The sequence below is a fragment of the Oratosquilla oratoria genome, chromosome 24 (genome assembly GCF_046742065.1).
Source record: "Oratosquilla oratoria isolate Oo_2021 chromosome 24, ASM4674206v1, whole genome shotgun sequence".
NCBI classification, from domain to species: Eukaryota; Metazoa; Arthropoda; class Malacostraca; order Stomatopoda; family Squillidae; genus Oratosquilla; species Oratosquilla oratoria.
In genome coordinates, this window is record NC_134800.1 from 1,556,756 (window position 1) to 1,569,147 (window position 12,392).

Genomic DNA, 12,392 nt, shown 5'->3' on the forward strand with positions numbered 1-12,392 from the left:
TGTTGTGTTGTTTGCGTGCATGATTGTGTATAATGCAGTCTTCCATTATGTGTTGTATGGTATGGGGTGAAGTGTTACATCCTGGGCAGCTGTTCACAACACAGTCGTCCAGCCTCTTCTGGTAGCTTAGAAGTGCTGGGTGGTGACCGCATCGCAGTCTGGCCAAGTGGACTCTGTCCCTACGTGGGAGAGAGGATTCAGAAGGGTGGATATCAGGGGGTCTGGCATGCAGCAGTGTGTTGTCTTTCAGTGTGTTAATGGAGCGGTGAGTGATATGATTATGAATATGTTTCCGGAGGCTGGTATTTGGTGGTTGTGGAGGAAGAGAAGAGAGTATCTGTGTGTAATAAAGGTCTATGGGTGTAGTTTTAATGTTTCTTGGTGTGTGTGGGTGTTCTGCTATGTAGTGTAGCGGGTGTGATGTGTTTGTGGTGGCTGCAGCAAGTGTTTGTGTGCCTCTCATGTCGAGGTGGTCCTTGACTTTGAGGACTTTTGTTTCATGGTGTAAATGGTCTGTAGGTGATGTATTTGTGCAGCCTGTAATTGTTTTTAGGGCTTTGTTTTGTATGATTTGAAGGGTGTTGTGGTGTGTCTCACTGAGATTAGGAGCCCATGCAGGACTCGCATAATTCATCACTGAGCGTATGCATTGTTTGTATATTGTTATATTAGTTTCTTTGTTTTGTCCAAATGTTGTTCCAGTGATTGACTTAAGTGCGTTAAGTCTAGGTGTGCATTTGTTTTTTATGTTTGTGAGGTGTTGTTTGAAAGACATGGATGTATCATATGTTACACCAAGAATTTTCGGTGTGTTTGTGTGTGGTATTAGAGTGTTGTTGATGTAGAGATGAGGTATGTATTTGTGTTCTTTTGTCCAGTTGGTGAGAAGTGTTGCTGTAGATTTGGTTGGAGCTATTTTGAGTCTTTTTGTGATGAACCATGTGTTGAGTGTGTCAAGGTAAGGCTGGATTATTTCTGCAGCTTTGTCTGTGTTACGATGTGTGCATGTGATTGTTATGTCGTCTGCGTAGGAAGAGATTTGTATTTCTGAGGTGTCTGGCGTGGGTAAGTCATGCATGTATAGATTAAATAATGTGGGGGATAGAACTGAGCCCTGTGGTACTCCGTTCTTAATGTTTCTGATGTGCAATGATTGGCCATTATATGACACATGAGCATTCCTGCCTGCCAGATAATTGGCCAGCCATCTTTTGGTGTTATTGTGCATGTCTGTGTTATATATTTTATTTGTTAGGTTGTGGCGGGGGATAGCATCAAAAGCTTTACTAATGTCCAATGTTATAAGAAGTGTTCTGTGGTGGGGCCTATCTGAATTGATGCCATCTAAAATTCTTTGTGTGAGGTTTGTCAGAAGAGTGTTTGTGGAGTGTAGTGGCCTAAAACCGTGTTGTGAGTCAGCAAGGGGAATATGTGGTGTGACAAGTTTAAGTATTAGGCGTTCAATGACTTTAGAGGGGGTGCAGAGAAGTGTGATTGGGCGGTGCGATGTTGGGATTGTTGGGTCTTTGTTCGGTTTTGGAATGGTGATTATTTTACCATGCTTCCAGATGTCGGGTATAGTGTTGTGTGAATAGCTGTAGTTTGCAATGTTTGTGAGTGCGTGTATGCCTTGTGGTCCAATGTGTTTTAGGTGGATGTTGCTTATGTTATCAGGGCCACAGGCAGATGAGTGCTTGAGACTATGCATTATGAGTTTTGTCTGACTGTCTATGAAGGGTGTATAGTCTGAGTCTGTGGGAAAGTCTTTCTTACGTCGAATGGTGCGTCGGTCGTCAGGGTGAGATGTAAGATGGCTCGTCTGTGCAAAATGACGTATGAGTGCGTTTGCTTGTTGTCTGTTTGAGGGTAGATTATCTGTTGTTGTGATTATTGCTGCGTGAGAGCGTGTAGTGTTAGTGTTGGATAGTGTGATGCTGTTGAGTGTTTTGTACAATTTGCTGGTGTTTGTTTTGTGATCAAGTGTATTGATAAAGTTTTGCCAATTTTGTGTTTTTTGTTCATGTATTTTATTGGCAATCACAGTGTTTAGTGTTTGTATTTGGTCTGCTATGTTTTGAGGGATAGGTGTGGGGGTATCGTGTTTAAGTGTGTCACGTTGTCTGATGAGGCCTTGGATTTCTGGTGTGAAGTTGGGGTTGTGTGATTTTCTGTTGCCTCTAGGGATGTATCTCTTGTCTGCGTTTTGTATGATTGTATTAAAAGCGTGCACAGCATTGTTTATGTTTGTGATTGGTGTACTGTTAAGTGTTTCAAAATGTTGTTCTGTCTCTTCATTAAAGGCTTCCCAGTTAGCTCTCTTGTAATTGGTGTAAGTGTGTCTGTGGCCAGCTGGGGTGCATCTTGTTTTGGTGGTGATGATGATTGGAAGGTGGTCAGAACCAAGGGCTCCGACCACTCTCCATGATGTTGTTGGGGTTAGGCAGGGGGAGCAAAAGGTGATATCAGGAGAGGAGGGAGTGTAGAGGGCTTGGTATGGGATATGTGTATGATTATGCGTGTTGTTCATGATAGTCAATGAGTCGAATTGAGTCTGTATATCAAGCCCTCTGTCTGTGTCAGGGTTGTCGACAAACCAGGCAGACGACTTGGCGTTGAAGTCACCACCCATGATCAGGTTGGGGATTGAGGTTAGTTGGCTGAGTTGAGGTCTGAAGGTGGTTGGAACTGTGGGGGATGATTGGGGGGGAATGTACATGTTAACTATTGTTAGTGTTGAATTGTTGCCTGTGCGGATACGAATGGATTGGGTTTCTGTTGTGTTATCTGTGGTAGGGAGGAGAATTTTGGTTGTGGCACTTGTGTCCACAAAACAGTTGGAATGGTGGATCAGGGTGATGAGTCCACCGCCATTGCCGTCAGTCCGGTCTTGTCTGATGGTGGTGTAATTATGAAATGATGGTGTTTTGTGTGAGTGTCTTAATTTTGTTTCTTGTAGAATTGCAATGTGTATGTTGTGTTGTTTAAGAAAGTGTTCAAGTTCATGTTTTTTAGTGTTAATACCGTCAATGTTGTGTTGTAATATGTTGATGTTGTGTGTTTTGTATGTGTTGTATGTTGCCGTTTGGGGTTGAGGTTGGGGGGGTCGTGGGGAAGGTGTTTGATCGGGGTCAGAGGGGGGGGAAAGGAGAGATCGGGGACAAAGGAAGGGGAGTACTAGTCGGGGGTAAGGGCAAAGGGAAATTGGGAGTGGGTAAGGGTGTTGGCTGTGGTTGGGGAGGTGGGATTGGGGTTACTGGAGGGCAGGTAGAACATGTCCAAGTGTTTGTGTATTGGTTTGTGTCAGCAAGTGTTGTACAAGTGAGGTGGGCCCAGTTTTTGCACATATTGCACTGAACTGAGCCCTTTGTCTGTCTGCTCGAAGTAATGGGTTTAGAGCATGTTGGGCATGTGTATTTTGTGGTGGGCCCAGGATTGCTCTCTACATCTCCGGCTAAAAGTAGAAGAAGAGGGGTGATCGCCGGAAAATGACCCCTCAGTGCAGAAAAAACGTAACATTGTGTGTTGGAAAAAAAGGATTGTGGTACTCCCCCAGGTAGGCGTAGCTCCTCCTTGGGGATCGGTGCCATCTGCATAGAGCTGATGGCCAGGGGTAGTTGCTGCTGATTGGCCCCCAACTCTTGGGGTTGGGGGGTGGTCCCACGACGTAGACGTTGCAGCTCCAGGATGGTGATGGGCCATGGATTGCACATGATAGACTTTGAGTTGGCTTAGCTACAATAATGCTGTGGGTAGAGGGCTCAGAGAAAGGACTGGGACGGGTGTTGTTACATATAACAGAGATGGCTTTGTAGACCCAGGGCAACACCCTGCCAAGGAAGAGAGGAAGACTAGAGGTGGAAAGGAGGATCAAGATCTTGCTGGTGTCTTATATGGATACAAAATGTTAGGTTATAGGTAACCACACTTCCAGAGGCACTGAGGGTGCTAGGTTTTAACACACACACCCCCATCATACACTCAAAAACCACCTCCAGCTGGGTTATGTTACGTTAGGTTAGGGTATGTTGGGTTTGGTTGAATACGGTCAGGTCAGGTTATGATGGGTAAGTAGATTAGGTTGAGTTAGGTTTGGTTACTTTGGGTTAAGTTCTGAATATGTTGGGTTAGATTTGGTGTAGCCTTTTGTCTTGGGTGGCTACATAAAGGGGGACTTCATGTGGACGAGATAAACTCCAAAACCGGAGTTTCCTCTATTTACTAATAACGAGATCTGGGTCTTTAAACAACAAATTATCAATAGGCCCTTTGGGCAAAATACAGTAAGTGCCAGGCCTTGACCTTGGGCGCATCTGTGTCTGGCAGGAGATTCACCTGGCCAGCTCTTGCTGGCAGGCTCTGGACCTGCCCAGCTCTGCTGTCTTGGTTACATTATCGTCGTGTAATATAGGGGGTTAGTGGGTTGTTGTAAGTGAAGGTATTAGTCCTGTACATTTAGGCATTGTGGTGGTCAGTTCTACTTATGGGGGTTAGTCTTATGGTTGGTGGGTATGGTTAGATATGTTATATATATGTTAGCTTATGGGTAATATAATAGGGGCAGGTATAATAACGGGTGTTTAACAGGTTTCTTTGGTGACATTAGGCATCTTTGTGTAGCGATATCTTGTCTTAGTGCTTAAGTGCTGTGTTAAGATGGTTGTTCTGGGAAAGCAAAGTCAGCAAGAGGGGAGTCTCGCTGAATGCGAGTGTTCTGTCGCTTGTGTGTTGATCACGTGTGTGGTAGGAGATGGTTACTGATGGTTACATTTGGTTAGGTTAATACAGGCAAGCTTAGGTGAGGTTAAGATGGTTGAGTCAGACAGAATAGGTAAAACTGGGTTATATTTGGCGAGGTAAATTTGGATTAGGTTAGATTATGTTATGTTTTGTCACCTTACGTTCAGTTAGAACACGGTTCGACAGACACGTGTTTAAAGTGATGTGTTAACGTGTGAATGGGGTATTTGGGGTTTAACCAACGTGTTCGACAACCAAATACCCCGTTCACACATTTTAAACACGTGTCTGTCGAACCACGTTCGACGGACCGTTAGACCGTGTCAACCTCCTCTTAGGGTAACCTATATTGCCATAGGATACATTAGGCTAGGCTACATTATGTTAGGTATTGGTTATTATAGGTTAGGGTTATGTTAGGATAATGTTATGATTAATTAGGGGCATTAGATTGGGTTAGGTTAGGCTAGAGTAATATAAGGTTAAGTTGATTCAGGCTGCATATGATAGGATAATTAAGTATGTTACATTATGTTGCATTCTATTAGGTTGCTTCAGTTTGGTTACCATGAACTAGATTAGCTTCGGTTACATTAGGTTCAGTAGATTAAGTTAGATTGGTGAGATACTGGCTCAAAGCAGGATGAGGCTCTGGCTGGACTTTTGCCTTTATGCCTCTTGCGCCCGCACTTTTCTCCTGAGATGTCTGCAAATCATATCCGTAGTACGTCTCTTGGGCCTCGTCCTGTGGGTTAGATAGTGGCCCAATCGAAGCCAGTGGCCAAAATCACCCAAAAAGTTGACAAGGGGTTTACCCATGCATTTTTGAGCCATATGGTCAGGTCGGCCGATTTGGCCCAATCTTGCCTCGGAGGAAGGAAGCAGTGCTCAGACCACTGTGGTGCACATGCGAGGAAGCTGGGCCTAAGGGCGCTTGCGTGGGGCCCAGCCAACTTGAGGCTCTGGCTGGACTTTTACCTTTATGCCTCTAGCGCACACACCTTTCTCCTGGGATGTCTGCAAATCATATCCGTAGTAGGTCTCTTGGGCCTCGTCCTGTGGCTTAGATAGTGGCCCAATCAAACCCAGTGGCCAAAATCACCCAAAAAATTGACAAGGGGTTTACCCATGCATTTTTGAGCCATATGGTCAGGTCGGCCGATTTGGCCCAATCTTGCCTCAGAGGAAGGGAGCCGTCCTCAAACCACTGTGGTGTACATGCGAGGAAGCTGGGCCCAATGGCGCTTGCGTGGGGCCCAGCCAACTTGAGGCTCTGGCTGGACTTTTACCTTTATGCCTCTAGCACCCGCACCTTTCTCCTGGGATGTCTGCAAATCATATCCGTAGTAGGTCTCATGGGCCTCGTCCTGTGACTTAGATAGTGGCCCAATCGAAGCCAGTGGCCAAAATCACCCAAAAAGTTGACAAGGGGTTTACCCATGCATTTTTGAGCCATGTGGTCAGGTCGGCCGATTTGGTCCAATCTTGCCTCAGAGGAAGGGAGCTGTGCTCAGACCACCGTGGTGTACATGCGAGGAAGCTGGGCCCAAGGGCGCTTGCGTGGGGCCCAGCCAACTTGAGGCTCTGGCTGGACTTTTACCTTTATGCCTCTAGCACCCGCACCTTTCTCCTGGGATGTCTGCAAATCATATCCGTAGTACGTCTCTTGGGCCTCGTCCTGTGGTTTAGATAGTGGCCCAATCGAAGCCAGTGGCCAAAATCACCCAAAAAGTTGACAAGGGGTTTACCCATGCATTTTTGAGCCATATGGTCAGGTCGGCCGATTTGGCCCAATCTTGCCTCAGAGGAAGGGAGCCATGCTCAGACCACTGTGGTGTACATGCGAGGAAGCTGGGCCTAAGGGCGCTTGCGTGGGGCCCAGCCAACTTGAGGCTCTGGCTGGACTTTTACCTTTATGCCTCTAGCACCCGCACCTTTCTCCTGGGATGTCTGCAAATCATATCCGTAGTACGTCTCTTGGGCCTCGTCCTGTGGCTTAGATAGTGGCCCAATCGAAGCCAGTGGCCAAAATCACCCAAAAAGTTGACAAGGGGTTTACCCATGCATTTTTGAGCCATATGGTCAGGTCGGCCGATTTGGCCCAATCTTGCCTCAGAGGAAGGGAGCCGTGCTCAGACCACTGTGGTGTACATGCGAGGAAGCTGGGCCCAAGGGCGCTTGCGTGGGGCCCAGCCAACTTGAGGCTCTGGCTGGACTTTTACCTTTATGCCTCTAGCACCCGCACCTTTCTCCTGGGATGTCTGCAAATCATATCCGCAGTACGTCTCTTGGGCCTCATCCTGTGGCTTAGATAGTGGCCCAATCGAAGCCAGTGGCCAAAATCACCCAAAAAGTTGACAAGGGTTACCCATGCATTTTTGAGCCATATGGTCAGGTCGGCCGATTTGGCCCAATCTTGCCTCAGAGGAAGGGAGCTGTGCTCAGACCACTGTGGTGTACATGCGAGGAAGCTGGGCCCAATGGCGCTTGCGTGGGGCCCAGCCAACTTGAGGCTCTGGCTGGACTTTTACCTTTATGCCTCTAGCACCCGCACCTTTCTCCTGGGATGTCTGCAAATCATATCCGTAGTACGTCTCTTGGGCCTCGTCCTGTGGCTTAGATAGTGGCCCAATCGAAGCCAGTGGCCAAAATCACCCAAAAAGTTGACAAGGGGTTTACCCATGCATTTTTGAGCCATGTGGTCAGGTCGGCCGATTTGGCCCAATCTTGCCTCAGAGGAAGAGAGCCGTGCTCAGACCACTGTGGTGTATATGCGAGGAAGCTGGGCCCAAGGGCGCTTGCGTGGGGCCCAGCCAACTTGAGGCTCTGGCTGGACTTTTACCTTTATGCCTCTAGCACCCGCACCTTTCTCCTGGGATGTCTGCAAATCATATCCGCAGTACGTCTCTTGGGCCTCGTCCTGTGGCTTAGATAGTGGCCCAATCGAAGCCAGTGGCCAAAATCACCCAAAAAGTTGACAAGGGGTTTACCCATGCATTTTTGAGCCATATGGTCAGGTCGGCCGATTTGGTCCAATCTTGCCTCAGAGGAAGGGAGCCATGCTCAGACCACTGTGGTGTACATGCGAGGAAGCTGGGCCCAATGGCGCTTGCGTGGGGCCCAGCCAACTTGAGGCTCTGGCTGGACTTTTACCTTTATGCCTCTAGCACCCGCACCTTTCTCCTGGGATGTCTGCAAATCATATCCGTAGTACGTCTCTTTGGGCCTCGTCCTGTGGCTTAGATAGTGGCCCAATCGAAGCCAGTGGCCAAAATCACCCAAAAAGTTGACAAGGGGTTTACCCATGCATTTTTGAGCCATATGGTCAGGTCGGCCGATTTGGCCCAATCTTGCCTCAGAGGAAGGGAGCCGTCCTCAAACCACTGTGGTGTACATGCGAGGAAGCTGGGCCCAAGGGCGCTTGCGTGGAGCCCAGCCAACTTGAGGCTCTGGCTGGACTTTTACCTTTATGCCTCTAGCACCCGCACCTTTCTCCTGGGATGTCTGCAAATCATATCCGTAGTAGGTCTCATGGGCCTCGTCCTGTGACTTAGATAGTGGCCCAATCGAAGCCAGTGGCCAAAATCACCCAAAAAGTTGACAAGGGGTTTACCCATGCATTTTTGAGCCATATGGTCAGGTCGGCCGATTTGGCCCAATCTTGCCTCGGAGGAAGGAAGCAGTGCTCAGACCACTGTGGTGCACATGCGAGGAAGCTGGGCCTAAGGGCGCTTGCGTGGGGCCCAGCCAACTTGAGGCTCTGGCTGGACTTTTACCTTTATGCCTCTAGCACCCGCACCTTTCTCCTGGGATGTCTGCAAATCATATCCGTAGTACGTCTCTTTGGGCCTCGTCCTGTGGTTTAGATAGTGGCCCAATCGAAGCCAGTGGCCAAAATCACCCAAAAAGTTGACAAGGTCAGGTCGGCCGATTTAGCCCAATCTTGCCTCAGAGGAAGGGAGCTGTGCTCAGACCACCGTGGTGTACATGCGAGGAAGCTGGGCCCAAGGGCGCTTGCGTGGGGCCCAGCCAACTTGAGGCTCTGGCTGGACTTTTACCTTTATGCCTCTAGCACCCGCACCTTTCTCCTGGGATGTCTGCAAATCATATCCGTAGTACGTCTCTTTGGGCCTCGTCCTGTGGCTTAGATAGTGGCCCAATCGAAGCCAGTGGCCAAAATCACCCAAAAAGTTGACAAGGGGTTTACCCATGCATTTTTGAGCCATGTGGTCAGGTCGGCCGATTTGGTCCAATCTTGCCTCAGAGGAAGGGAGCCGTGCTCAGACCACTGTGGTGTACATGCGAGGAAGCTGGGCCTAAGGGCGCTTGCGTGGGGCCCAGCCAACTTGAGGCTCTGGCTGGACTTTTACCTTTATGCCTCTAGCACCCGCACCTTTCTCCTGGGATGTCTGCAAATCATATCCGTAGTACGTCTCTTGGGCCTCGTCCTGTGGCTTAGATAGTGGCCCAATCGAAGCCAGTGGCCAAAATCACCCAAAAAGTTGACAAGGGGTTTACCCATGCATTTTTGAGCCATATGGTCAGGTCGGCCGATTTGGCCCAATCTTGCCTCAGAGGAAGGGAGCAGTGCTCAGACCACTGTGGTGTACATGCGAGGAAGCTGGGCCCAAGGGCGCTTGCGTGGGGCCCAGCCAACTTGAGGCTCTGGCTGGACTTTTACCTTTATGCCTCTAGCACCCGCACCTTTCTCCTGGGATGTCTGCAAATCATATCCGTAGTACGTCTCTTTGGGCCTCGTCCTGTGGCTTAGATAGTGGCCCAATCGAAGCCAGTGGCCAAAATCACCCAAAAAGTTGACAAGGGGTTTACCCATGCATTTTTGAGCCATGTGGTCAGGTCGGCCGATTTGGTCCAATCTTGCCTCAGAGGAAGGGAGCCGTGCTCAGACCACTGTGGTGTACATGCGAGGAAGCTGGGCCCAAGGGCGCTTGCGTGGGGCCCAGCCAACTTGAGGCTCTGGCTGGACTTTTACCTTTATGCCTCTAGCACCCGCACCTTTCTCCTGGGATGTCTGCAAATCATATCCGTAGTAGGTCTCTTGGGCCTCGTCCTGTGGCTTAGATAGTGGCCCAATCGAAGCCAGTGGCCAAAATCACCCAAAAAGTTGACAAGGGGTTTACCCATGCATTTTTGAGCCATATGGTCAGGTCGGCCGATTTGGCCCAATCTTGCCTCAGAGGAAGGGAGCCATGCTCAGACCACTGTGGTGTACATGCGAGGAAGCTGGGCCCAAGGGCGCTTGCGTGGGGCCCAGCCAACTTGAGGCTCTGGCTGGACTTTTACCTTTATGCCTCTAGCACCCGCACCTTTCTCCTGGGATGTCTGCAAATCATATCCGTAGTACGTCTCTTGGGCCTCGTCCTGTGGTTTAGATAGTGGCCCAATCGAAGCCAGTGGCCAAAATCACCCAAAAAGTTGACAAGGGGTTTACCCATGCATTTTTGAGCCATATGGTCAGGTCGGCCGATTTGGCCCAATCTTGCCTCAGAGGAAGGGAGCCATGCTCAGACCACTGTCGTGTATATGCGAGGAAGCTGGGCCCAAGGGCGCTTGCGTGGGGCCCAGCCAACTTGAGGCTCTGGCTGGACTTTTACCTTTATGCCTCTAGCACCCGCACCTTTCTCCTGGGATGTCTGCAAATCATATCCGAAGTACGTCTCTTGGGCCTCGTCCTGTGGCTTAGATAGTGGCCCAATCGAAGCCAGTGGCCAAAATCACCCAAAAAGTTGACAAGGGGTTTACCCATGCATTTTTGAGCCATATGGTCAGGTCGGCCGATTTGGCCCAATCTTGCCTCAGAGGAAGGGAGCCGTGCTCAGACCACTGTGGTGTACATGCGAGGAAGCTGGGCCCAAGGGCGCTTGCGTGGGGCCCAGCCAACTTGAGGCTCTGGCTGGACTTTTACCTTTATGCCTCTAGCACCCGCACCTTTCTCCTGGGATGTCTGCAAATCATATCCGTAGTACGTCTCTTGGGCCTCGTCCTGTGGTTTAGATAGTGGCCCAATCGAAGCCAGTGGCCAAAATCACCCAAAAAGTTGACAAGGGGTTTACCCATGCATTTTTGAGCCATATGGTCAGGTCGGCCGAATTGGCCCAATCTTGCCTCAGAGGAAGGGAGCTGTGCTCAGACCACTGTAGTGTATATGCGAGGAAGCTGGGCCCAATGGCGCTTGCGTGGGGCCCAGCCAACTTGAGGCTCTGGCTGGACTTTTACCTTTATGCCTCTAGCGCACACACCTTTCTCCTGGGATGTCTGCAAATCATATCCGTAGTACGTCTCTTGGGCCTCGTCCTGTGGCTTAGATAGTGGCCCAATCGAAGACAGTGGCCATAATGACCCAAAAATATCAGGTCGGCCGATTTGGCCCAATCTTGCCTCAGAGGAAGGGAGCTGTGCTCAGACCACTGTGGTGTACATGCGAGGAAGCTGGGCCCAAGGGCGCTTGCGTGGGGCCCAGCCAACTTGAGGCTCTGGCTGGACTTTTACCTTTATGCCTCTAGCACCCGCACCTTTCTCCTGGGATGTCTGCAAATCATATCCGTAGTACGTCTCTTGGGCCTCGTCCTGTGGCTTAGATAGTGGCCCAATCGAAGCCAGTGGCCAAAATCACCCAAAAAGTTGACAAGGGGTTTACCCATGCATTTTTGAGCCATATGGTCAGGTCGGCCGATTTGGCCCAATCTTGCCTCAGAGGAAGGGAGCAGTGCTCAGACCACTGTGGTGTACATGAGAGGAAGCTGGGCCCAAGGGCGCTTGCGTGGGGCCCAGCCAACTTGAGGCTCTGGCTGGACTTTTACCTTTATGCCTCTAGCACCCGCACCTTTCTCCTGGGATGTCTGCAGATCATATCCGTAGTAGGTCTCTTGGGCCTCGTCCTGTGGCTTAGATAGTGGCCCAATCGAAGCCAGTGGCCCAATCTTGCCTCAGAGGAAGGGAGCTCAGACCACTGTGGTGTACATGTGAGGATGCTGGTCCTAAGGGCGTTTGCATAAGGCCCAGCCAAATTTGCGACTCGTGCTCGATTTTTCCGTTTTACGATTCGAGCGTCCGCACGTTTGGCCTGGATGGCAAGTGATATCTGGATGAAGTCTCGTAGTCTTTGACGAATGGTTTAGATAGTGGCCCAATGGAAGCCAGTGGCCGAAATGCTCCGAAAATCGACAGGTCGTCTGATTTAGCCCAGTCTTGCCTCAGAGGGAGAGAGCAGTGCGTAGAGCAGTGGACCCAAGTTCTTGTATGTAGGGCCCAGCCAAATTTGAGGTTCTGGCTGGATTTTGGTTTTCTGTCTCTTCCACCAGCACCTTTGGCCTGAGTGTTCTAGAAGTGATGTCCTTGTACTCGTACTATTTTTTCCTTCTGATCTAAATAGTTTACTAAAAGCACTATTCTACCTTCTATCTTTTTCCTTTTTCTCCATATATCCGCCACTTGTAACTTCTTCCTCCAATAAATTATCTGATATTACCCCACTCTCTCCCCTAAGAGCATGGACATTCAGAATCTTCCTACACTTTTATTGTATACCAATACATAGTCCATTAATGTCTTATCAATCACCACTATTTCGTATGTGTACTTAAGCTTGACTTTTCCTAAACACTGTGTTAGCCATCAACAACTCTCTAAAGAAA